Raw genomic sequence first — 14484 nt, forward strand, 5'->3', positions numbered from 1 at the left:
ATAAAACATTTACAGGCTTGAAAAGTAGTTTACTTACCTTACATTAAAGTTTATTACGCCAGCAAGGACCGACATACCGCTGTACCGTCCGATGGCTTCCTTTCTCTGCCGAATTCAGGTGTGTAATGGCGTTTTACACCTCTCTTCCCAGAGTTGAAATGGAGATTTCGTTCCCGCCGACGTCACATGACCCGCTTGCCGAGTCACATGACACGCCTGAAGACTCAGGTGACCGACGAGATGTCGCGCGATTACAGCAGAGCGCGTCGACAGAGGAGTTACAGAAATTAGAGTGACAGGACGGGGGAGAATGGACTGACACGCCCATTCCCCGCGGGAGGAATTGATTGACAGGTGGGAAGATCGAGCAGGAAACAGGTAAGGAGCGCTTAAAAAAAAAATCGTCTGGTCTATGTTCTTTAGAAACAGTGCTAGTGGTTACAGGTTGTCAAACAGGGTGAACTACCGCTTTAAGCATACTTTGAAAAAATTTTGTACGGTTTATGCTGACTATCTATTATACATATTATAGATAAATGGTTGACTCTTCTCTACACCCCTGACACAGTGAATGATGTTTTCCGGGACTTTCTAGATCTAGTTGTCATTGTTTATTTAGATAACATTCTTATATTCTCTGAATCCATTGAATCACATCAAATTCATGTGAAGAAGGTATTGAGGGGGGGGAGTGGTTTGGACATGTCGGAGTGAGGAGGTGAGAGAGGAGCCTCCAGCGTGAGTACCGCGTGTATCCAGCAGAAGGAACGGCGAAAAACAGGCTGAACACCCCTTCACAAAAGCGGCCGATGCTGTGCTGATGTCGCGCAGAGGGAGGAGCGCAGGAAGGAGTGCCGGTGTCGGTGTATCGAATACCGCAACACATACCTACATTACTCGTTTTCTTAAAGCTAAGAAAGACTTGGTGCCGCGAACAGGTGAGGGAGAGCTCATCCACACTGCAGACAAGGCTGACATCGTAGACGCAGCACGTGAGATGGCTACAAGACGGGATTCCTTAGCAGAAGTTTCGTCTCAAGCCCCCGCAGTGATGTTTATGCAGCCTGGAGGTATGTCTAGTGTGGGAGGCTCAGGACAGCTGGAGCCTCTCACCGAAATAGCTACATTGAGAACGGGGGAAACAAAGGTATGTTGTGTGAGTACAAAGGACACACAGACCCAGGAAAACGAATCTGCATCAGACATCAGAAAGCTCAGTGCACTCATACAGGCACTCCCCACAAAAGAGGACATACTGACGTTGATAGATAGCATAACGGGGGCACTGAAAGGGGAAATAGAGGAGGTGCGCTCTGGAGTGGCTAGAGGGGAGCTTAAAATTAACAATTTGGAAGAGCAGAGTTGCATACTGGGACACAGAGTAACGAATGTGGAGGAAGAATTAAAGAGACAGTACCAACAAATAGCTGTAATGCAATTACACACAGAGGAAGCCGAGGACAGAAGCAGAAGGAACAATATCCGTATAAAGGGGGTCCCCGAAACTCTGGAGGGGTCTGCTTTGCGTGAAACAGTTCTAGGTATATTAAATTATGTTTTGAAAAATCCCCCAGACACACCGATAGAATTAGATCGCGTACATAAGGTGCCTACCACTCGATACTCAGTACAGACGATCCCCAGAGATGTTGTATGCAGGATACACTTTTTCAGGATTAAAGAAGAGATAATGCGAATTGCATGGAAAGAAGGAGTAATAAAGTGGGAGGACAGAGATATACAGATCTACCCTGATCTGTGCAGGCAAACAAAATGGAGGCGACGGATGCTAAAACCCCTATTGGAGCTCATACGATCTAAAGAGGCTACATATCGCTGGGGATATCCCTTGTCAATTATTGTAAAGAAAGAGGAGCAGAGTTTTAATCTGAGGACCCCCGCCCAACTAACAGAATTCTTTCAGTTTTTAGGGACAGACCCTATTGATATCCCTAATTGGCTGCAGCTCCCAACAACAATGGATAGAGTTTATACGTAGACCCCTTGTACCGAGAACAAGGGGGCGCTATGGGGAGTATGGGAGCAAAAGGGGGGCAGAAGAAGGACAGAAGTAGAGGCCGAATTGAAGTAAAAGGGACGAAGGAACACGTCTGAAGAACGAACCCCTAAGGACAATGGAATATTTTATATTCTTTTTTCTTTTTTTTTTTTTTTTTGGGGGGGAGTCGTAAATCCTGGTGGAAAACCGCCCCTCTTTTCTTTTTTTTTTTTTTTCTTTTTTTTGGGGTTTTTAGGACTTTTTTCTTGGGGGGGTGGTAAATTCTGGTGAAAAACCACCCACCCCCCTTTTTTTTTTTTTTTGGTGTTCTTGGGATTTTTTTTTTTGGGGGGGTGGTAAATCCCGGTGGAAAACCACCCATCCCCCCCTCTTTTTTTTTTTTTTTTTTCCTCTTCGCCCTGACATGAGGAGGGAAGGGGAAGGGCAGATGGAGGTAGTGGGGGAGCGGTTTAGGATGTTTAAGGGGGTCATGGACACCGGAGAAACAAAAGAGTAATGTGGTAGGCATATGAAATAAAAAACAACTAACAAAGAAATAAAGTAAATTAGTATAACGGTAAAATATTAAATAGATAAACAGACAAACACATTTCTAAAGAATTACATTAATATGATAGGAAGATAAAATGGTTGCCTGATAGGATGCGTGTTCTCCGCCTCCATGCTCCCCTCCCCCTTGACCTCCCTGGGGCGCCCCCCTTTTTTTTGTATTTCTTTTGTTTAAGAGGTTTTTTTTTATGAGGTAAAAATATCATATGAAACATCATAAGGAATGATAAAATAACGTAAATGCCGTAAAAATGGTGAAAATGGTGGTAAATGCTCTGGCCCGAGGACCCATAGAGGGATAAGGGGGGGGGGAGGGGGTGTATTGCCGTATGGGTGATTGTTTTTTTTGTCTTAATTTTTTTTTTTTTTTTTTTTTTTTTTAGGGGGGGTGGGGGGAGGGGGAAGCACAATAAGGAAACTATATTACATTTTTAAAAACACAACATAATACACTACGCACCATACACCACACTACACAACACACACACTATACACCGATTTTGAGGCAATAGCCCTTAAGGTAAAGAGAAGGAGAAGTGAAGGATGGAAGGGAATTTTTCTTTTGTGGAAGTTGAGACTCGTAGTAGAGACTATATATATATTTTTTTTTTTTTGGAACACATATACACGTATATGTACACGTACACTAAAGGCGCATACTAGAGACGCCAACACACCACTTTGAATAAATAGATAGAGTAATGGGAAAGGGTTTAAGGGTGAGAGGGTCCTCGGTCTAGGGAAGGTCTTATGAATATATCTATAAGAATTAGGTCTACCATATATATAGGAGTATTGTACTGTATACCTTTATATTTTTATATTTTCATATTGTATATTTTGAAGTTAAAATCTCTTAAAATGTGTGAGTTAAAAACAATGAATTTTCTTTAGGGAGGGTGGATGGTAATGGGTAGTAGGAAAATGATAAGCAGTTTAAAAGATATGTATTAATGCACAGTACCCTATGAAAGATATGTTAATGTAGAGGGAGTATGAGATATTAATTAGGAAAATGGATCCGATGAAGAACGGATAAACCTAAGTATTTTTTTTTTTATTTTTTTTTTTTTTTCTCTTGTGTTTGTCTCTCCCTCTTTTTCGGGGGATATGTCCTCCATTGATAAAATATAATAAGCTCGACTTGGAGTCACACCCGCTGGATATCACACTCATTAACTTAGGGGCGGATAGGAGACGTCACCCTACTTAACTCGACTAAAAATAGCTTTATAACATTGACACTTAATAGCAAATAGGTGTCTAATTATATGGGATGCTTTCTTCTTTTTCCTTTTTTTTTCTCTCTCCCCTTTTCTTTCTTTTTGGACTTGAGCTGGGGTGAGTAAGCCTTAGGCAAAATAAGCTTAGTAAGGGTACACGCGGACAAACGTGGGGGGGCTCCAGAGGCACCTCACGCTCCGTATTGCACATACACTCTCCCCATTTGTAACGCCTCTCCTCCAGGAGGAGGTAAGCCGGAGGCGTTCAAGGGGTAGGGTTTTTTTTTGTTTTTTTTTGTGTGTTGTTTGTTTTTTTTTTTTTTTTTTTTTTCTTCCCTCTCTCTCTTCCATACCACTGCTTATAGCTGGGTGCCCTATAGGTTGACAGACCAATAGGGACCGAGTGGTTGGAGTTAAAAGGGAAAGGGAAGTAAACTACTCGGGGGCTTGGACGAGTGACCAGCCTCCGAGGGACGGGTAAGGGGGGGTGTTTTTTTTTTTTTTTCTTCTCTTCCCTCTCTCCTCTCTCTCTTCTTTCTCCCTTCTTCTCCTCTCTCTCTGCTCTCCCTCTTCCTCCCTCCTCCCTCTCGCCACTTCCCCTCTTTGGGACCTCAGATTCCCTTGTGGAATATTTGAGAACTTTTTGTATACGCTTCAGATAGTTGGAGGAGGGGGGGCGGCGGGAGGGAAGAGAAAGGAAGACAAAATGGACACAATTAACTTTATTTCTTATAATGTAAAGGGCTTAAATAGTCCAGAAAAGCGTTCAAAATTAATGGCGGAACTCGGCAGAAACAAAGCACAAGTAATTTTTCTGCAAGAGACACACTTTAGAAAAAATAAGATCCCAAAATTGGGAAACTATAAGTTTCCAATTGTGTATCATGGTGCCTCTCAGACATCCAAGGCAAATGGTGTGGCAATTATGTTTTCGAAACAAATGTTATGGAAGGAATCCGATCTAATAACAGATGACGAAGGACGGATGGTGATAGTAAAGGGTCAATTAGGGGAGCAAAAGGTCACTCTGGCAAATCTATACTTACCCAATGTGAATCCCATACCTGCTCTGGAAAGATATCTGGAAATTATACAACAAAATAAAGAGGGGACATTAATTTTAGGTGGAGATTTGAATATAGCATTAGAACCAACAATTGATGTATCAAAGGGTAGATCCCACATATCTAACATAAAATTACGCAAAGTAAAATCGATGCTACAAGATGCAGAGTTAGTGGATAGCTGGAGGATTATGCACGTACACGATAAGGACTACAGTTTTTTCTCCGCTAAACATAAGACATACACGAGAATCGATTATATTTTTATCGATCAGAATATTCTTTTTCGTTTGCGAGATGCATCAATAGGATCAATTACCATATCAGATCATGCGCCTACAAGCTGTAGCATAGAGTGGGGAGAGAGAGGCCCAGATGGATGGAATTGGAAAATAAACGAGTCCTTACTAAAAGACCCAATATATGAGAAGCAGCTAGCTCGGGAGATAGATACTTTTTTTGATATTAATGATCTGGAGGAAACAAGTCCAATGTATATCTGGGAGGCGCACAAGTGTTATTTAAGGGGCGTGCTTATATCATTAGGAGCACACAGAAAACGCTCTCTGGGTGCTAAACTCAACACTCTGCTGGGAGAGATCCGTACGATGGAAATGGCACATAAAAAAGCGCAGACACAGCGGTTCGAGGAAAAGCTGACGGGCCTGCGAGAAAAACTGAATCTTATGTTAACAGAAAAAGCAAAAGCTAAATTGAGTAGATGTAAAAGAGTATATTATGAGTACGGGAATAAACCTAGCAGACTGTTGGCAAATGCACTCAAAGAGACGAAAGCCCGGAACCGGATAGAAAAAATTAAAACACAAGGAGATGAAATAGTTAGATCAACGCAGCAAATAGCGGGAGTATTCAGAGAATACTACTCAAACTTGTATCAATTGGATAAAAAATCATCAAAGGCAAAAATATCTGACAGAGAAGAAAAGATAAAAGAATATTTAAAGGATTCAGGGATGCCCAGTATAACGACAGAGAACGCAGAGAAAATAGATGGACCAATCACAATAGAGGAGTTTTTAGGTGCCCTCAGATCATTAAAACTGGGAAAGGCCCCAGGCCCTGACGGATACACACTACGATATTATAAAATATTCGCAGAAAAGCTTGCGCCTAAGTTTATCTCGGCTTATAATTCAATTCGTGACGGACATAGGATGCTGGCGGAAACTCTAATGGCAGAAATAGCAGTAATTCCCAAGGATGGGAAGGACCCTGCTCAGTGCGCGAGCTACCGCCCAATATCCTTGCTAAATGTGGACTTAAAAATTTTCGCAAGGATATTGGCCGATAGAATTCTGACGTATATCCCCGCCCTGATACACGCAGACCAGGTTGGGTTCACGCCAGGTAGAGAAGGCAGAGAAAATACCCAAAGAGTTTTAAGTACAATACATCTAGCCCAACAACTTAATAAGCCACTAATCATTATTTCGGCGGATGCGGAAAAAGCTTTTGACAGAGTGGATTGGGGATTTTTAAAAGCGATACTGCAACATATAGGATTAGGAAGGGGATTACAGAATTGGATTATGAGTCTTTACTCTTGCCCTACTGCAAGGGTAAAAATAAATGGGATAAAATCGGATAGCTTTTCCATTCAGAACGGAACCCGACAGGGATGCCCCCTCTCCCCTATTATATTTATCCTCTCACTGAAACCATTTCTGAGAGTTGTTAGAGCAAACACAGATATAAAAGGTATACGAGGTAAGGGAGAAGAATACAAGGTAGCAGCGTATGCCGATGATCTACTGTTCACAATAACCGCCCCAATAACATCGTTACCATGCCTATTTGCAGAAATAAAAAGATATGGAGACATATCTAACTTTAAAGTAAATTACAACAAGTCGGAAGCTATGGGAGTGGAGGTAGAGAGTCGGATGAAACAACAATTAACAGCTAATTTCTCCCTTAGATGGACAGATTCCCATGTAGACTATTTAGGGACTAAGATACCAAAGAAGATAAGTAGGATCTTTGAATTAAATTTTGCTCCTTTGATAAAACAAATTAAACTTGACCTACAAAAGTGGGACAAAGAAATTTTTTCTTGGTTCGGCAGAATTAATATAGTAAAAATGAATTTAATGCCAAGAATACTATATCTGTTCCAGACCTTACCAATAAAAATACCGACGGGATTTTTAAGAGATATGAGAGCCAGATTTATGAAATTTATTTGGGCAGGTAAATCTGCAAGAGTGCGGAGGAACATACTGAGTTTACCGAAAGAAAGGGGGGGAGTTGGACTTCCAGACCCCATAGGCTATTATGACGCCTCGCACTTAGCACGTATAGCAGACTGGTGCACACATCAGGAAGACAAACCATGGGTTAATATGGAACGTGAGATGTGCAACATTCCATTAGAAGGATTGGCATGGATAGCAGAAAGCAAGATTCCTCAGAGTATAAAAAAACATCCAACGATAAATGCCACTCTTAGAGTGATCAGAAAGATCGCTAAGAAAACAAATTTGCTGAAACACATTGGTCCAATGACACCCATTTTGGGCAACCCAAGCTTTGAGCCAGGTCTTAAAGACCGATGTTTTAACAATCTGAGACGGAAGGGAATTAGCAGACTGACACACTTTATGACCAATAATCATGTGATGCATAACGATCAAATGGAACAAGCATACGGTGAGGATTTAGACTTTGGAGACGAAATCAGCTGAGAACCTTCATAGGTTCTCTAAAAATCCGAGAGGAGGAGATAGGACCACCGTCGAAATTTGAAGAAATTTGCTTAAAGAAAGAACCAAAGAGACATATGTTATCATATATGTACAATCTATTGATTGATTCTAGTGCACCCCAAGAATTAGTTTTTATACAGGCATGGGAAAGGGACTTGGGCATAAAGTTTTCAGAGAAACAGAAAAACAAGATCTTTTCATTTATACATAAAGCGTCAATTGCATCCAGATACCAGGAGGGGGGTTACAAAGTACTGACCAGGTGGTACAGGACACGAAGTTATTGAATCGGATCTTCCCGAATACATCAAGTTTGTGCTGGAGATGCCAGAAAGAAGAAGGGACCATGATACACATTTTTTGGAGCTGTCAAAAATTAAAGGAATTCTGGGACATGGTCTCGGAGACGATTCGAGAGATTACTGGGGTAAATTTAGGTGATAGACCAGAAGCATTTTTGCTCTTCGATATTTCACTGTCTCTGGAAAAGTATAAACAATCCTTATTAAGACATTTATTAACGGCAGCTAAGGCGTGCATACCAATCTTATGGAAGAGCACGATTCCTCCAACAAAAACACAATGGTTTAGCAGAATAAATGAGATTCAATTGATGGAAAATCTTACCATGGGACTCAGGGAGCGAGAGGAGGAGTATTTGAGGACTTGGACCCCATATATTGAATATGGGGGTTGTGATAACTAGAGGGGGCGGGAGGGGCTGGAGAGAGGGGGGAGAATCTGTTCCCTTTTTATTTATTTTTATTTATTATTTATTTATTTTTTTCTCTTCTTTTTTTTTTTTTTTTTTGTGTTCTCTCTGTTTTTTCTCTTTGTGGGGGGGGGGGGGGGTGGGGGGGAAACTATTGCTCTTTGATGGTAAAGATGCTCTCTCGAAGATTGTAGTGGAGGGTAGTAAGAATAGGTAAAAGAATGCACTACAATTAAGGAAAGGAAAAATTGATATGATATAAAATGCAGATATTCCAAATATGGAATGTGAGATATTTAGTTAATGTTAAACATGGTTGATATGTCATTGAGGAAATTGAAATGGCTGTATTTTATTTTCTGTATATGATAAAAGAAAAAGATATATAAAATAAAGAATTATAAAAAAAAAAAAAGAAGGTATTGAGTTGCTCCGTGAACACCGCCTTTATGCAAAAGCTGAAAAATGAATTTGATAAACAAACCATACTTTTTCTGGGACTTGTCATCTCTGCCGATGGTATTTCCATGGACTAACAGAAAGTCGCATCCATTCTAGAATGGCCTGCTCCTACAGACAGATAAGCTGTTCAGAGGTTTGTAGGATTTGCTAACTTCTATAGAAAATTTATCAAGGACTTCTCCGGCATCATTACCCCATCACACAATTAACAAGAAAGCATGTTCCCTTCTGTTGGACTTCAGAAGCTCAAGAGGCTTTTGAACAACTAAAAGCGTTATTTACTTCAGCCCCCATCTTGAAGCATCCTGACCCATTCTTGGCCTATGTATTGGAGGTAGATGCCTCAGAATGCAGTTGGGGCTATATTATCTCAACGCCAGGGACCCAAATCCTTACTTCATCCTTTTTCTCCAAAAAGCTGAATCCTTCTGAGAGGAATTATGACACTGGAGACCAAGAGTTGCTGGCCATCAAGGCTGCACTTAAAGAGTGGCGTTATCTAGGGAGCGTCTCACCCAATCCTCATCTTCACGGATTACAAAAACTTATAGCCAGATTTAGAGTGACGGGCGCATCTTTAGTTTGGCGTAGCGCATCCCATTTGCACTACGCCAACGTAACATAGTGAGGCAAGGCCAGTATTCACAAAGCACTTGCTCCCGAAGTTACGTCGGTGTAGCGCAAATGGCCCGGCGTAACCCCGCCTAATCCAAATTAGGCAGGTAGTGGGCGTGCTACATGTAAAGTAACCGTGACCCCATGTAAATGTGGGCCGTTGGTACGGCGCATGCTCAGAATCACGTCGCAAATACTTTCGACGTGAACGTAACCTACGCCCAGCCCTATTCACGTACGCTTACGCAAACGGCGTAAAATACGACGGCTGTTCCGTCGTCCATACCTTGCATGGGCTGTGCCATCTTTTTGGTGGTTTATTTTTACGCCGGCGTATGTCTTACGTAAACGGCGTAGCTTACTGCGACGGGAGTACGTACGTTTGTGAATCGGCGTATCTTGCTCATTTACATATTCGACGCGTAAATCCACGTAAATCCTATCGCATATCTAATTTTAAGAATGCGCGCAAAGATACGACGGCGCTCATTCGGACTTACGACGGCGTAAGTCTCTCTGAATATGGCTATTAGAGTATTAACGATTAAGGCCTCTACAAGCAAGGTGGGCACTGTTCTTTTCACGTTTCACATTACTTATTGCCCTGGTTCAAAGAAAAGCAAACCGGATGCTTTATCTCGCATGTTCAACAGCCCTGCAATATCCTTGGAACCTGATACCATTCTCCCAGCCAAAAAAATTCTGTTTCTTCAAGCGGACCTGATGTCACAAATAAAAGAAGATGTGGTAAACAGACCCCCCTTTCCAGGACCTGGCTCTTCAATTAAGAAGATACCTTTACTTCCATAAAGAGCAAATCTTTGTCCCTGAACGATTCAGAGTTGCTATTCGGAGACGTCGTGATCAACCCCTTCTTCGGAATTCTCAAGACCAACAATTTTATCTCCCGTACCTTCTAGTGGCCAGATTTAATGCAGGACTGCAAGAAATACGTGAAATCAAATGGAAAGGCTACGGCCCAGAGGAAAATTCTTGGGAACCAGCTTCTAATGTGCATGCTCCAAGACTGGTGCGAGCCTTCTTTCAACGACACCCTGAAAAAAAAGCCCTGAAGGGCATCCAGAGGCTGCCCTTAAGGGGGGGGCAATGTAAGAGAACTGGTAGTTTGCGCCTGTCGCGCATGGTCACAGACAACTATGGGCTCTCCCAAATGCCAGTGCGCAACGGATGGCGTGCACGATCAGGAGCGCGTCCCTAACTCCAATTGGCGTCAGACGCCTATTTAAAGGGCGCCCTGACTCTCTAACAGTACTGACTGTGTCATGTACCGGGGTGTATTTGCATACCTCTCAACTTTCTGAGATGGGAATGAGGGACACCTATCAGCAAAAGTATGTAGGCATAGGACACACCCCTTGTCACGCCCCCCTTAAAGGAGAATTGTACAAAAAAATAAGATTGGTTAAACCCACAAGTGCTTTTTTTTACCACTACTATTTCTTTATATTTATAGGAATAAATACTGCGCTGGTCAATTCAATCATAAATGGTATGAGACCAGCCACGAAAGAATAAAAAACATAAAAATAACAAAATAAAATTAACCAGATGAAAAACAAAAAAACAAGCTGCTGCAACTCATGTTAGATGGACATAAATACAAATGGCTGTGAAAAAAGCTGCGCTGCAAAATGTGAAACAATATCAACGTGACGTTCAAATATAAGATAGGTGCTAACATGCACAAATCACTAGTGAATTCTAAGAAGAACAAGAAAACAAATGAATAGTGCAAAGTCCATATGAATGGAGAAATCGCAGAGAATATCAAAAAGAAGGCAGAAAATTCTCCAAATGGGTGAAAAGTATCCTGGCAGTATCCCGTGAATCTGTGAGACAGATGATAGTGTCCTCCACCAGTAAATCCTAGCTGCTTACCAGATAGTTGAAATAATCAAGCATGTAGCCAAGTAAAACCACCGAGACAGTATTCCAGGATCTCCAGGGTACGTTTTTCACTTTCACAAATCAGACCACTCAATCTCCATAGTGTGACCCAAAAGAGAGAAGGCTGACATAGTGTTTTACCATAAAAAGGGTTTTTATTAATAAAAAGGTTGCACTTACAATTATGCAGTAAAAATCGTGCGTGTAGTTTGTTTAGCCGGCCGGCTGTACTGTCCGCTCGTCCTTCCGGATAGACAGCACAAATCGTGGTGACGTCAGCACGCCGCTCTTCCCAACGCCGTTTCGTCCAATGACTTCTTCCAGGGGTACGAGCGGCGTGCTGACTCACCACTCTTTTAAAGCACAGAACAACGCCCAGGACCGCCCAGCTCTGAGCTTCAGTGATCGCGGGCGCAAGCCGCCATATTTGAATTGGGATCCTTGCCCTTATTACACGACAGTAGAAAAAAACTCAAAGGCAGGCATTTAAAGAACCAGAGGGCATATTAGCGCCATATAATTCTTATAATCTGAACAACTGAATGCTCAAATCAGCTAGATTGAAAATCTAATAAAAAAAGGGGTTGGATTATGAATAAGGTATAACACTCTACGCAATAACCTACCCTAAAAAATCAAGAGGAAATGTATGTTGCATCAATTATTTAAAAAAGATAAAACACAAAAATAAAATGAAAATAATAAAAAATGTATATATAAAGGCCCTCTATATATTTGCAATCGTACAATATACACCATTAGCTGAATAGGTAGCAGTTAGAATACTGCCATCTTGTGGCCACAGCAGTGAATTGAGAATTAAAACTTTTTACAAAGTGGTAAAAATCTGGAAGGTCAAACAAATTGGAGCCTCTCATTAAGGAGGATCCAGAATGTCAACACTCCAGTATTAGTAATTGAATTCAACGGTACAACGGTACAATTAAAAATGGATTAAATATATATCCATATCTTTGATGAAATTTTGGAGAGAAAAGGAACCAAATTATAGGAGACCATGAATATAATTTAAATTACATTATATTCATGGTCTCCTATAATTTGGTTCCTTTTCTCTCCAAAATTTCATCAAAGATATGGATATATATTTAATCCATTTTTAATTGTACCGTTGTACCGTTGAATTCAATTACTAATACTGGAGTGTTGACATTCTGGATCCTCCTTAATGAGAGGCTCCAATTTGTTTGACCTACCAGATTTTTACCACTTTGTAAAAAGTTTTAATGCTCAATTCACTGCTGTGGCCACAAGATGTCAGTATTCTAACTGCTACCTATTCAGCTAATGGTGTATATTCTACGATTGCAAATATATAGAGGGCCTTTATATATACATTTTTTATTATTTTCATTTTATTTTTGTGTTTTATCTTTTTTAAATAATTGATGCAACATACATTTCCTCTTGATTTTTTAGGGTAGGTTATTGCGTAGAGTGTTATACCTTATTCATAATCCAACCCCTTTTTTTATTAGATTTTCAATCTAGCTGATTTGAGCATTCAGTTGTTCAGATTATAAGAATTATATGGCGCTAATATGCCCTCTGGTTCTTTAAATGCCTGCCTTTGAGTTTTTTTCTACTGTCGTGTAATAAGGGCAAGGATCCCAATTCAAATATGGCGGCTTGCGCCCGCGATCACTGAAGCTCAGAGCTGGGCGGTCCTGGGCGTTGTTCTGTGCTTTAAAAGAGTGGTGAGTCAGCACGCCGCTCGTACCCCTGGAAGAAGTCATTGGACGAAACGGCGTTGGGAAGAGCGGCGTGCTGACGTCACCACGATTTGCGCTGTCTATCCGGAAGGACGAGCGGACAGTACAGCCGGCCGGCTAAACAAACTACACGCACGATTTTTACTGCATAATTGTAAGTGCAACCTTTTTATTAATAAAAACCCTTTTTATGGTAAAACACTATGTCAGCCTTCTCTCTTTTGGGTCACACTATGGAGATTGAGTGGTCTGATTTGTGAAAGTGAAAAACGTACCCTGGAGATCCTGGAATACTGTCTCGGTGGTTTTACTTGGCTACATGCTTGATTATTTCAACTATCTGGTAAGCAGCTAGGATTTACTGGTGGAGGACACTATCATCTGTCTCACAGATTCACGGGATACTGCCAGGATACTTTTCACCCATTTGGAGAATTTTCTGCCTTCTTTTTGATATTCTCTGCGATTTCTCCATTCATATGGACTTTGCACTATTCATTTGTTTTCTTGTTCTTCTTAGAATTCACTAGTGATTTGTGCATGTTAGCACCTATCTTATATTTGAACGTCACGTTGATATTGTTTCACATTTTGCAGCGCAGCTTTTTTCACAGCCATTTCTTTATATTGGCTTTTGGAATTTACAAATGCAGCAATTTAGAAATCAGATGAAAGGTTTAGCACTGGGAAATTTTATATACATCTGTATAGATCAGACCAAAATGAGGGACAAATGAGGAGAATGAGGGACAAATCAGGGACAGTCCCTCGAAATCAGGGACAGTTGGGAGGTATGTATTTGAACTGGGATTTTCCTGGTCCCACAGCTGCAGCCTTACCTGTTGTGCTACAGAGGAGATCTGGACTTTTGGAAATGTCCTTGCAGTATTAAGCATTACCTTGGACTCACTAGCTCCACCTGTTGCCAGCTGTGGACAATTTTCAATCAATGCAGCCCATAAATAGGAAGTGATGCTATCACTCAGCGCCCATTTATGTGGATTAGCTTCCTGGGTGTTCTGACTGCTTTTGATCTTGATCATCATCTTGAACTTCTGCCTGAATCCCTGACTACTCTCTAGCCTACTGATTTTGTACTTCACCGCCAGCTCGTGTATGACCTTTGCCTGCCTGACCACTCTCTGGATTTCAATCGTGTACCGCTTTGCCTGATTTGTTGCCAACCTAATCTGCCTGACTACGTTTTGCCTGAATCCTCAGCACACAAGTTACACTTCGGACACTACCAATCACTGGTACCTTACAGACTGGTCTTCAGCTGTGTCCTGAACCCTGTTTAAATCTACATAATACGCGTTGCTGATCCTGGCTTCCCCTGACTCTGCTTTTGGACTTTGATATACACTGACTACTGATTCCTGACTCCTGCTTCCCCCTGACCCTGCTTCTGCGTAATGCCTTGTACCTTGCTTCCTGCCTGTTACTGAACCCGGCTATGTTCACAACTCTGC

This window comes from Rana temporaria, chromosome 4 (assembly GCF_905171775.1).
Source record: "Rana temporaria chromosome 4, aRanTem1.1, whole genome shotgun sequence".
Taxonomy (NCBI): Eukaryota; Metazoa; Chordata; class Amphibia; order Anura; family Ranidae; genus Rana; species Rana temporaria.